The following is a 13276-nucleotide window of genomic DNA, read 5'->3' as shown; positions in this document are numbered from 1 at the left end:
CCTCAGCTACAACTGCCTGCTCAGCTTTTAGTCGCATGAACACTCTATAGCACAAAAAAGAAAGCATTGCAGCTAAGCAGCATCTAAGGTTTCATTTCTTTCCCTTCCTTTTTTCTAGGCAGTTCTCATTCAATTGTTCTTTTTTGTCTTTCTGATAGAACTAACTAACTAAATGAAAATATATTCTACAGATGAGAAAAAAATAGACTGAAAAGTGAGATTTTTCCATTACAGGCTGGGGAGGAGGGAGCCTGACTTGCACAGGAACAAACCAACCACATTCAAGTCCCTCTGTGTCAATCCAAGAACAACTCCCCTCTCATGTGTACAGTTGTCAGAAGAGGGCTGGCAGCTCTGTAGCCTGCAAACATGCAAACATCCTGCAAACATCCTTCTCTACAAATCCCCATTATAAACAGCAAAAGGAGAAGGAAAAAGTTCTCTGTGCTGGAGAATAGCAGCCCCTATGGCCCTAATCCCCAAAAAGCAAAGGAAATTAAGTAGGTTGTTTGCAGGTTAAAATGAACAGCTTCATGAAAATCTTTTCCCTTAACCCATTTCCCAGAGGAAGTTTTCCCTGGGATGTAGTTGCATCCTAAAATGAGTTATTTCCCCATGCAGGAAGATGCAATATAAGTTGCAGATGGTAGAACCAAGCTCAAAGCCACTTTCTTTGCATACCATTTACAACCGTATGTGAGGCTGCACCTGGACACCATCCTTTAACTGAGCACAGCACAAAGTCATGTGATTAGCTGTTGAAACTGTTTCTTCAGTGAGGGGAGCAGCATTCCCATTAGAAGCTTGGATATATCCTATAGCCTCATCTGGGACAAGAAACTTCCAAGGAGCCTTTCCGGAGTGAAGAAATGCAAAAGAGCATTTATTCGTCTAAGCATTTCTCTAGCCTCCAAACCCTGTCAAGCCAAGCTGATTATTAAGTCTGAGGATTGGGACAATTTCTATTTGTTCCAACTCAGTTGTCCCACCCTTGCTTGATCCATCTGGCCAAAGGAGCTTTAAATCTGAGCTCACCAATTTGCCTGACATTGGATTTACTCAGCCTAAAGCCAAAATGATTTTGAAATATATTGGGGGGGGGGAAGTATTGGCATCTGATTGACTTAATTCCCGTTCAAGCAAAAAGTCTGCTGACCCATAATTGAAAATCAGTTTTGCCTTTTCAGGGAAACAAGGCTCAGTGTGAGTTGTCAGCTGGGGTCTTAGACAGGGAAATTTTTGCTCGAGAAGCCACATTTATGACCTTTAATTGTCCCTGAAAACTAAATGTAGAAGATAGCAAAACTCATACATCTGATAACAAATCTACCTTCACTGTTTCTAGCACAGACATAGGTTTTCCTTTCTTACCGTGAAGTGACACTTCTCCCTGATTGAATAGCTATTCATCACAGCCAGTCAGTGTTTACTGCATACAACTCCTCACCTTGATAAAGCCAGCTGCTCTAAAAATAACGTGATAGAGCTTGTTTCTTTTATCTTTTTTTTTTTTTTACTTCTAGTCCCATTTCTTTGTGCTCTCATAAGAAAGTCCAATGACATGCTCTGCCATGATTAAATTGCACATACACCCACTGCTGCCACCACAGTCTAAAGTGAAGGTTCAACATGTCCAACAATGATTTCTTTTCATCTGCACAACTCCAGCACCAGATGTGCCACACTTGCCATATATGTGACAGAAATCAGCTCTGTGCCACCATATCAATCAACCTTTCCGGATTTCTGGATAGCTGCTGCTACAGAATGATGCACATAAGAAATCTGGGACATCTCTGGCTGTGCCAGTAGGCTGGGGCACAATTTGTAGAAAAAGTAATCTGGTTTCCAAATCAGCATGCTCCAAAATAAAGCTCAGAGAGTGAGCTATCCAACAGATAAGAGGAGAGTTTCTGCGCTGGGGCCATGAAGCACCACACTGAACTGAGACATGACAAATAGAGATTTGAAATCAGATGTTGCAGGTTTTATCCCTAGTCCTTGTAGACACTTTTCTCTGCAGCTCCTAAAGCATATTTTGAAGAAAGGATTTTATAGTGGAGGGATTCTGCGGTACAGGAACACAGGATGTGTTTTCAAGGGTACAGCTCAGAATGACACACCAAATTCTCCCCAACTTTCACCTGAAGAAACCTTCCCAGGTGTGGCTTGTCCAACTGCACAAAGAATATTAGCATCACAGCTGGCAACAGGATCAGACACTTCTTGCTCCCTGCCCAGAGATCTCTCCACAGGACTACACTCTTTCTCTGCCTGATTTCTAACACAACCCAAACAGTGTGTCTCTGCAGGTTTTTGCATCCCTCCAGCTTTTGATATAATTGATATTAATCTCCCAGTGTTGTAGATATTTGCAGTGCACCAGATGGGCCATTGTTTAATTAATAGTGCTGCTTTCATTCAGTCTGAGCTTGATTAAATGAAAACTCCATCTGTGGGAAACCAAAACCTGCAGGCAGGATGCAGTAGAGTGATGCTGCTATCAGCTTTGATGATTTTGAGAGAAGAGATTGCATGGGGTGAGGCTACATTTCCCACCATTTTTGTGGAATGAGGGGTAAGGGGTCTTCTGTCTCTAGGCTGACATTAAAAACTTGGTGTTAAAATAGCCTAGGAAAGAAAGGGGGAAAGTGTGTGAGTGGTGTTGGGGAGAGAAAAACAAGAAGGTGGGATAAGGAGGGATACAGTAAGCCATACTCTGCCTGAAAAGATGAAACCCAGAGAATAGTGGGGGACAAAGAAGGCCAGAAGTCATCATTCCTCCAGCATTTGGAGTTGATTGTCGAGTGAGCATGACCTTGGGAACGACTTATGGAGCTCATGTTCCCATCCAATCTTGGACACATACCTTAAAACCTCTGCAGACCTTCCAGAAGCCAAGGTCATTTGGCCATCCAGCACACACCACCATCCATCTTGGACACACCCTGTTTACTTCTGCACTCAGGAAATTAACCTTTGACAATTGAGAGAGTGCAGGAAAAAGGGCTGCCAGAGATGGAGCTGATGTTAAGTTGACCTGAAGCGGCTGACTTGAGAACACCACAGCCGCTCCAGAACTTGTCAGCTCCTCTGGGACTGGTCTGGTGGAACATAGCACCTTTTTAAGACCAATGCACACTAGCCACCGTTCAGGGTGTGGAAATGGCTGAGACCTCCATGCAGCACAGCACTGTGCAGCTAAATGTGCCAGGAGCAATTTAGTTGCCTAAGTATAGTCCTCTGAATGCCTTTGGTCCCTGAAACATCCACAGTATATACTTGCCAGTCCCATGTGAATGTCTTCGGTGTGTATCAAGCAATTGTGGAGAAAATGAGTTGCATCCATCAGTGGGTTTTGGGGGTAGCTTTCCCATACTACACAGTGCACACATAGCTTAGGTATCTTTCCTTCTGTTTCTAGCATCCAGCGTCTTTGCTGCAATCTCTTGTTATTCTTCTAAAACAATAACAGGTCAGCTCTAAGCCTTGATTTCAGAGGGCCAGAAATAAATAACTTGTAAAGTGTATGTTATTTCAGCCTCTGGCAATGGATCTGCATTGCAAATCACAGCATACTGCTGATGCCAGCCCTCAGAGAGGCTCTTTTAGTCCAAATTACAGGGGTCTGCATACTGAAGCTGATAGAAGCTTGTATCAAGCCTCCCTGACAATTTAGAGTAAGGGTTGTCATAAATACTGCCTTGAGCTCTTCCAGATTCGGGAGTTTGAACCTCAGTGTATATAGGTGTAGCTTGAAACTGCACCTGTATACATGGAATTCATCCAACACATCCTCTTCCATGAAGAAATGAGACATGATCTCAAAGCAACAAGGACCCCAAAGCCATAAACAAAGACTGACTTATATTATTACACCTGCAACATAGACCATGTCCACAGATGGTAAACCCTGAGCCTCCAGGACCAGTCCCATTCAGGTATGGTAAATTGAGACATCACTAAAAGAGATGGAAACCCCCGAATCCTTTGTCCATTCTCAAGCCATAGAGGAAAGCTTTTAGCTTCAAGTTCAGCAGAACATATATTGTGATCCTGAAAAAACTCAAAATCCTCGAAAGTTTGAGACTACGATTCACTGAATTTGTTCACTGCCTCTATACCAAGTGCTAGAGAGCCTTTGTTAGACTGTACCCAAAAAGACAATCACCAAAAAACATTGTATTAAAAAAGATTTGCTACAATTTTTAAAATCAATTTAAGTTTAAGCTGTCTAAATAGGCTGCATGATAACATAGATACACACAATGTGAATAATAAGGGTATCAGGAGGAGGGAGCTAGCCTATTTGTCAGTGTAGTATTTTCCAGAATATGCTTTGCTTCTGTATCCTCAAAACCCTTTTTTATAAACCAACTAAACAAATAAACACTCTTCTTAGAAGGTAATAAACATGGCAGATATCTATACTAAAGCGAACCAGGCTTTATCTATACCAGGCAAAACAGGCAACTTAACCTACAAACTCAAATGTCCTCCTGAAAACTTTCAAACCAGCTTTGGTCCTCTCCTAAGTGTGTGCATGGATTTCCAAGGGATTTCAAGTTTGTACGCTCCCAGAATTTTCCCCCAGGGTTCCCAGCTGGCATCGTTCCCAACCCTCCTTCTGCTTGTTTTCTTTTCCCCTCCTGTGGAATTTTATTTCAAAGAATCAATTACTGTCATCTTATATTATCCTTGACTCATTACTTCCAGATGGTTCTATTATTAATTTTTTTTTTCCCCAGCTACACACCAAGTGTTGTGGCCATCACTGAAATTAAGCCGGCAACACAGGGTAAGCAGGCACCCATCTACACAATCAAGGACTTTAAAGACAGAAAAGTCTTAACAGTTTTTATTCACTTCTTCATTTTGTCTCCTGAAAGGAGACCTCTTTTCTCTACATTACCTGTTACAACATTTCTCAATTTTCTTTTGACTGACCTTCTATTCTCCAAATATCTGATTTTAGTATCTTCTTTGCTTCGCTCCTGCAGTAACAAATGTCCTCATAAAATGCTTCCTGCTATTTGGACTGACTACTCCTTTTTTTACCCTTCTCACAGTCTGGTTTGTCTCTCTTCCCAAGTGGTGGGCAACTATCATTACCCTCATCATACAGATGGGTTGGGGAAGGAAGAGACCTTAAGTTAGCAGAGAGGGGAGTACATACCACAGCTCCTGTCCACCAGCAGCGATATTCAGACAGAGCTCTGCCACCTCCCAGCACCAGCCCCATTACTGCAGCTGTAAAGTGTCATGCACAATGCATAGCCCTCTAACAGTAGGCTCCTGCCTCACTTACCCAAGCAGCAAGGCCTGTGTCTTGCCCTCTGCCTCAAGGCAGTGGCCACTCTCCCATGTCATTCTCCCCTTGTGTGCAAGAGGAGAACTCCAGTTTGCATGACCCCTTCTGGCAGATGCATTGCCAGCACTGGAATCCATCTCACAACTTAGAAGATGAATGAAAGAAAAATGAAGGAAGAGAAGTATATTTCTAGATACACCTCTGCTCAACTGGAAATGTAGAACATGTCCTTGACCCCGTTTATTCCCACCTCATCTCCAGTCCTTCTGGAGCACTGCTGTGGCCTAGAGTTGGACTCCATGCAGAGATTTTCGATCTTGCAGGCTTGATGTAATTTCTGCAAGAGCTGACTGAATGAATACACCAGGTTTAAAGGGCTTGTTTTATCCCAACCCAGAGTTCATAGGACACTTCTACCTTTTTCTGCAACTAACGAGTGAGATTATTAAGACAGATATCATATGACTGCATTGCAAAGAAAATGCATGATCAAAATGGCATCCCCTTGTAGTGCTACTCTGCAAAGGTCTCTGAGCAGGACAACAGGTTCAGAGTCATGCTGCATGAAACCAATCTCCTTGCATGATCTGCCCAACAAAGCACAAAAGTCACCACTAGCCACCCATGGAAGAAGTAACATTCAAAATTAAACTTGCCAAGGGACTTGCAGCAGCTGCACCTCATTGGCAATCCCCCCATGCACCTTCAGTTCTGTTCTGTCTGGAGCAAAACAGTGGTTAAACAAAAGTCACGAAAGCAAACATTTTCCTTATTTTGCTCTGTGTGTGTGCCTGTGTTGATGAATCATTCATCAGCTAGTCAAAGGATTCAATATTCATAAGCAGGGACTGAAGATGGGAAAATCAAGTGAAGGAAATATTCTCAAGCTTCACTCATCTTGCAGGTTCATCTTACTTATAAATTGATGCTTGCTCCAGGTTTTCTTAGTCTTTCAAATGTGGCCATCTCCCATGTACATCTTTTCTGCAGACTTTAGTAAACATTGAAATACAAATGTTAACATTTCAGCCATCATGATTCTAGAGCTCATTAAATTTCAAATACCAGGTTCATCTGAGATGAATGAGGTTGTGTCTTGCGGCTTATTTGTGGGTTTAGGAATATTGGTTGTATCCTGCTCATAGTTTGAAACTTTTTCCCCTATGGCTCAGGCAAGAGACTAAAATTTTATGTGCTTATATATCATGTCTCCTAATCGAAAATGAGATTCCTGGACAGAAGAAGAAAACATCAGGGAAAAGTACTGACTTGCTCCAAACATGCACAATTCAACTCATGTTTATAAATCTTTGCCAGTTAGTACAGATAAATAATTTCTGAAATGCAATTTGTTCGCAAATAGCTCACTTTGGTTCCCAGTCACTCTTGATGTGTGAATAGTCATATGGCATAATTTTTGTTCTTGGACTTGATGACTGAAACTCATATGTGAGATATGCCTCCAAATAGGAGATCAGTGAATGACAAATAGCAAATAACTCATTTCCAGTATGTATTCTTGAACCATTTACAATTTGCAAACATTTTCATAAATTCCCAGCAGCCACTGGGATACTGGTGAATAATGAGTTGTGGTGTCTCTGCAAATTGCCATGAATCTCATTCAAGAGGACAGAGTCCTACAGACTTTCTCATTATTCAACCAGCCGTAGCACGCAATAACTCTGGAGCAACCCACTAAATTCCAGAGGCAGGATGATCATCTCTGGCAATGATGTGTAAAACAGTCTGAGTTAAATTATCAGATAGTGGTTCAATTTGCAAAGGTGGAGCCCAGTTCCCTGTGTTTAGAAAATTAACTAGCAAAGCCAAAATAAAACACTGCAAGAAAAAGCCAAGCACATTTCACACTCACATGAGAAAAGGAGATAGTAAGACCCTTTGAGCTGAACCTGCACAAACTGGTGTAGAAACCATTAGGAGTCGGGTTTGCAAGTCTTCTTCTGCATACATCTCCACTTAAAAGATTATAGAAGCCTATCATTTTTCAGAGACATTTTTTATCCTATAGAGACACAGAATATGTAATTTGCATTTTAACCCTCCTACATAGTGGAAAAAATCCCTAATACACTCTCCTGAGCTACAGGAGAGAAAATACAGACCCTTAGGAAATAAGAAAGTCTGAACAGCAATAAAAAACAGATGTCCAACAGAAATGAAAACAAGCAAAAAAAAAGATAAAAAAAGCCTTCACTTAAAGAAGCGATTGTAAAAATGTTAGCTGAAAAATATACATGCACCAAATCATACTCCTACAACTATCCCACAAGAGGTAGAGGCAACAGGATGCTCCAAGTATTTGGATAGTGCTTCCAGAAATTCACAAGAGGCTGACACAACAGCAGTGTTTATTTAATAACAGAAGCAATCAACCAACTGAGCTAGGCAAGGTAATTAGCACAGAAACCACTGCAGACACAAGGGGGAAGGTGGATTCACGGGAGAATGTGGTGCTGTGGCTGTAGTGTTTTCCATGGGACCCTGGGAACTGACAAGATAAGAATTAGAGCTTACGAATGCAGAAAAAAAAAAGTGTCTGTGTCTTTATTCCCTGGTACATCAAAAGTCGCTTTCCTAAAGCAAGAGGAGCAGGTGAGAGGACTAACATCCCCATGACATCTTTTGGGCACTGAAGATAGGAATGGGGTGGAGAAAGTGGCTTGTTCCCCCAGGTATTCCAGCACAGCTCTGCTGTAAAAATGGCACAGGAAAGGGGATAGAATGCTGAGAGCCAATTATCTTAGGAAGATAAAATAGAGGGCATGAGGGGTCTCTGCAGGTGAAGGTAGAAGCAGGGAAGCCCACAGGATAGCTTGCAGCAGCTGAATTAGTCTTCAGTGTACCCACACTTTTCCCAGTACACTGCATAATTCTCCATTTGCTGAAATCTCTCCACAAAGCTGGCCTTGTGGGAGCACAGAGATGATCTTGAAAATACTCCAGGTTTTTCAGTGTTCCCATCACCATCAGCAAACATAGCCCTCCCTACATGTTCATCTATCTGTGTAAGTGGAGAAGTAGGAGATACCACAGTACACTCAGCCACATATGCATCTTTTCCAAGCCAAAGTTTTCAAAAGGGGCTTGTGAATTTTGTGTTTCACCTTTATTGCAATTGTCTGAGGTCCCTCAAATGCCCAGTAACTCCGATCTGCAAGTTCAAGGGGTGCTTGCCTTCTTGCAGGTTTAGACATAGTACCTGGAGAACTGACACAGCAGCAGAAGCTTTGGGGACAGACACTTGGCTGCTCTGAGTTGACAGGAAGATTTTTAAACCAATAGCACTGCCCAGTTTACACCAGGTAGGGATGTGACCTTATCAGTTTGTAATGGCTTTCCGTGGCAAGGTTTGGTAGCGGGGGGGTCTACACAAGTGACTTCTGTGAGAAGCTGCTAGAAGCTTCTGCCATGTCTGACAGAGCCAATGCCATCTGGCTCCAAAGCAGACCCACTGCTGGCCAAGGCTGAGCCCATCAGTGACAGTGGTAGCACCTCTAGGTGCTATACATTTCCCTGGGGGAACTCTCAGTCTTCCTACTTTTACCCAAGTAACTGTTTTCATCTCCAAGATAGAGCCATTCTCTCTACTCAGTAAGGACTGTCCTTGGTAGCCAGCTGGCATGGTTGTGGGTCCAGCCTGTTCTCCTGCCACAAAGTTGACCTGCAGACAGTAGATTTCGTGTAAACACCCAAATGTATTCAAGCCCAGGGGATCATATAGTCCATACAGCATGTAGTACATGGATGGCCTTAAGATATGGGATAGATCCACCCACTCGAACCACAGAGCTTGCAGAGAGCAGGGTCAGAAAGTGGCACTTGTTTAGCATAATCTTTGGCATTTATTTAATAGAAGACAAATTCTTTTACAAGGAAAACCAGGGGAAACAGACAAAGAACCCATGCTGCTGTGGAATGTATAGTAGGTAACGGAACAGCTACCTTTTCAGGTCTTCCCTTTAAGCTGTCAAGATAAGGATGCTACCGTAAAATGGTATTAGTGCCTTCAAAAAGTAGCCTGCATTTCCAGTGGGGTGTGGATCTCTTTCATTTTGCATTAAAGCAGTAAAAAAGCGTGAAAAAGATTGTTGTAACTGAATTGTTGTTTTGGGATTAATTTACAAGTTATTATTTACCCCTACTCTGTGGCACTGCCTGCAGCTTCCTCCTGTGGTTCAGCAAGAGAAGCAGGGACTGTGGAGAGAACAGGAACTGTATGATGGAAGACAAAGCACTGTAAAAGCAGACGACCCTGAGAACTCATTATGGCTTGCACTATGTTCTGCAACCACAGTGAAAAAAAAAAAAAGAAAACAGCTTTAAAAGGCTAGGAACAGCACAGGGAAAGGAGCTGGTTTGGCTCGAAACAGGTTCACACCAATGCGATAGACCACAATGTTTTGGAACACAATGTAGATAGTGATGGATATCACAGCCACGTCAACAGCCCCAAACTCTGAGAACCCTACCACACTCCTAAAAAAAATTAATTCCTTCCCAAAGGACAACACCTAAACCAACTGGAAGCAAAGACACACAGACACAGGATTACAAAGGGCCTGGAAACCCAGTAGAGATGTCCAGCTCTGGTGTTCACTTGCTGGACACCACACCTATACAAACTCTCCACAGAGGCTCAAATCTAGCTTTGCACTGAGATCCTCCATTTAACAGTATCTGCCTGAAATGGACAGCAACACACTTTGACCCCTCTAGTGTGAACATGGTGTGGACAAAACCACTAAAAAGATGTTGACAGCCATTCAGAAACTGTGCACAGAACAAGAAGTGAATGGGCAAAACATACAATTTTTTGTAAGAGTCGATTTGTCTGTGTCAGGACAGGGTCCATCAGCAAGGTGAGGAGGAGGTAGTTTGAACTGCTATTGCTCATACTGCAGAGAATGGTGCTAATTTTCCAAGATTTTCAGATTGCTGTCTTCTGCCCAGGAAATCTTTCTGAGATTGTCTTAAGCATTAAGTTTCTTAAAGATGAAGGGAATATTGAGGGAAAGAATGGTGCCTAAAAAAAAATTTTTGCTTAGGTCCATTGAGCAAAGCAGCACTAGGAAAAAGCAGTAACAAACCCCCTCTGCCTTCTAGCTTCTCTTTTACTCATTCTTATATAAATAAACAGAGTGAGGAAAACTGCAGTCCAAGGAAGATTAACCTGCATTATAATCACAGAGTAGGTAAGGCTTTTCATTTTATTTTTCCCTAAAGGAAAAATGTGACTTGATGATTCAAAAAAAAAAAACCAAAAAATCAACCCACAAAACCAACCCACAAGATGAATCTGCTTTAGTCTGAAGAACAGAGAAGTGTCACTGCAAACTTGAGCAAGAAGGATATTATCTGGGGCACTGTAATAAAACCAGGTAACTTAATTAAAGCGTTGCTCGGACCGCTACAGGTATCCACGCCTGCAGCTCACTGCCCAGAACTGTCACGCACATCTTAACATATCGGCTCCAAAAGGTTATTCAGCAATTCTTCCTAGCTTCTCTCTTCAGTTTTAATTTCCGTGCTCCTCAGTTTTACTTTGGGGGGCTTTCATTTCCCTCTCTATTGTTATGTGTTACGTGCTCCTTCAGAGGTTGTAAAGGGGCAGCTGGTTTTGCCTTCACCCTTGGCAGGCAGGCAGAAAGTGCTGTACTGTTGCTGCATATGAATTAGTTTGTTGCCTGCAGTAATTTCTCCATGGCACACCCCCAGCACACTCTGGCCCTTCTGTTTTCAGACAGTCCCCCAGCAACGTGCCCCACAGGGTGCAATGCCTCTGGTGCTCATGGTCTCTGGGGTAAGCAGAGATGCACCTCCTCCTCTGAGCAAGTTGCGGGGCAGTAGCAGCACCAAGCTGGGCTCAGCTCCTTTTAGGTACCCGTACTGTCCAGTTCAAGCTATATCCATGCACTCTATAGCAATGTAAACCTACACTTTACTACCTACCAATTACAGGATGTTCCACTTGTTGCTCCCTGTCCTTTGGTAGCCTGTGGAACCTAGTAGCCCATAGCACACGTCATCAATCACTCTCATCCTGGAGGAAGGCACAACTGGATTTTCTGACTGAAGGTTGACATGTTAACTTGTATATAGGAACCAACTACATAGACCATTTGAATTCTGTATACATGGGCTTCTCTTCCCAGTTATTGAAATCCAGGTGTTTATTCCACTTTGCAGATGTCAGCAAGTCTTACAACTTACACTCAGACAACACAAGGCAATGGCTTTCTTTTTTTTTTCTTTCTTTGTTATTAATGATCTAGCTTTCTCTCTGGGTATTGTGAGTGGCAGGAGGTAGAGACCTGCCAATCAAAATGTTAAAAGGACGTTGTCAATGTCACGCTTCATCCTCAGCTCTCCATCAGTTCGAACACAGAAACAATGTTGAAATTACAGTCCCACTATTTGCAAGGTGAGAACACAAGCTCTGCCCTGGCACACAGAAGCCTGAAAAAAACTCCAGCTGTTGTTTTTGTCTGAAAACATCAGAGAATACAAACTTCTCATGACAGTTTATCTTTGTAAAATTACCCTCTTGAGCATCCTCATCCAACAGAAGGCCACATCTTGCTCCCAGTTAAATCAGTGTTCAGTTTCTCAACAGCTTTTTCAGTGGAAATGTTCGCTAGCGGTATACGGCACCTTCTGAAGCTGTAATTATTTGTTCCAAGCAAAAGTAGCTGGGTAATCCCCATCCCTGAACATGTAATTCAACAGTCTTTGAGGTTTCTGTGTGTTTTACATTAATGCTTAAATGGGTCATTTCCACTGTAGCCTGTTGTGTTTTGTGGTAAGACCATCCACATCCACTTTCACACCTTCATAGACTTGGACACATGGAGAAGAAAATACTCATAAAAAGAGAGTCAAAAGCCATATTTAGGGTAATGCTCTGGAAACACATCTCTTATGTGGCAGGCTCTCATTCTGGAGAGATCTATACACTCAAAGGCTTGGATTTTGTCCCAGGTGCAGACTTATGTTAGGGCCGTGACATTACTGGCCATGTCATGCCCCTCAAGGGGAAAAAGAAAAGAACTGAGTGCAGGAAATGAAACAATGGCCAAAGGAGATGTGCATGCATTCTCCTAAAACAACAGCATCTCATCCTATGAAGGCTTCTGTAAATATGGTCAGAAGCAGCATCCCCCTTTCCGTCTTGATAGCAGTTGCTGTCATCACTACAAGATTGTGGCAATAGTACTACTGAATCTTTGATTATTCTCAAGCAACATGTCAGTTTAGACATAGCTCTCATTTAAACATGGTTAAAGAGAACATTTTCTGTGCAGTTTTTGCACAGTAAGGTAGCAAATGTACAGCTCAACCATTATGTATTCTGGCTCAGTCACACAGACACTCCTCTTTTTCAGGTTATGCTGAACAGTTGCTTCTGTGTTGGCAGTCAGGAAATAAAACTATCCTTTTAACGAGTGCTGGCATTGCAAAGTTGTGATGCTGCCATGTTTTCTGTGTTCAGTTTACACCCCAGAGCAGGTTTTGCAGCCAATGCTGCTATTCCCAGTAGCCTCCAACCCAGCTGTCAGAAGGCTCCACTGCTTTTTTGGGGACATATAGAATTTCTCAATTGCCAGCCATAGTGCAGCCATGAATACCCAGGATGGTTGAAGTGACCTGTGAGGTAGAAGCTTTAGGATATGAAACATTATCTAAAATAATAATATTTTTCTTAGCATCTACACTGTTCAGATCCTGTGTCTCAGAGAGGTGTAATCATGACCTTCTTCACAGCTAAGCCAAATCTTGCATGCCTCTTGAAAGAAGATTATTATTCCTAACACAAATGTAGTCTTTTCCATCCTGCTGCTGTACACCCAAGCCTGCACAGCTAATGCCCCCCAGGGGCAGAGGCAGGATCCTGTATGAATCAGCCCTGTTCCTGTGGGGTTTAGTTTATTGGTTTTTTCATGA

Source organism: Lepidothrix coronata, unplaced genomic scaffold, assembly GCF_001604755.1.
Source record: "Lepidothrix coronata isolate B3197 unplaced genomic scaffold, Lepidothrix_coronata-1.0 Scaffold230, whole genome shotgun sequence".
Lineage (NCBI taxonomy): Eukaryota > Metazoa > Chordata > Aves > Passeriformes > Pipridae > Lepidothrix > Lepidothrix coronata.
Note: the sequence above shows the minus strand (reverse complement) of the source record.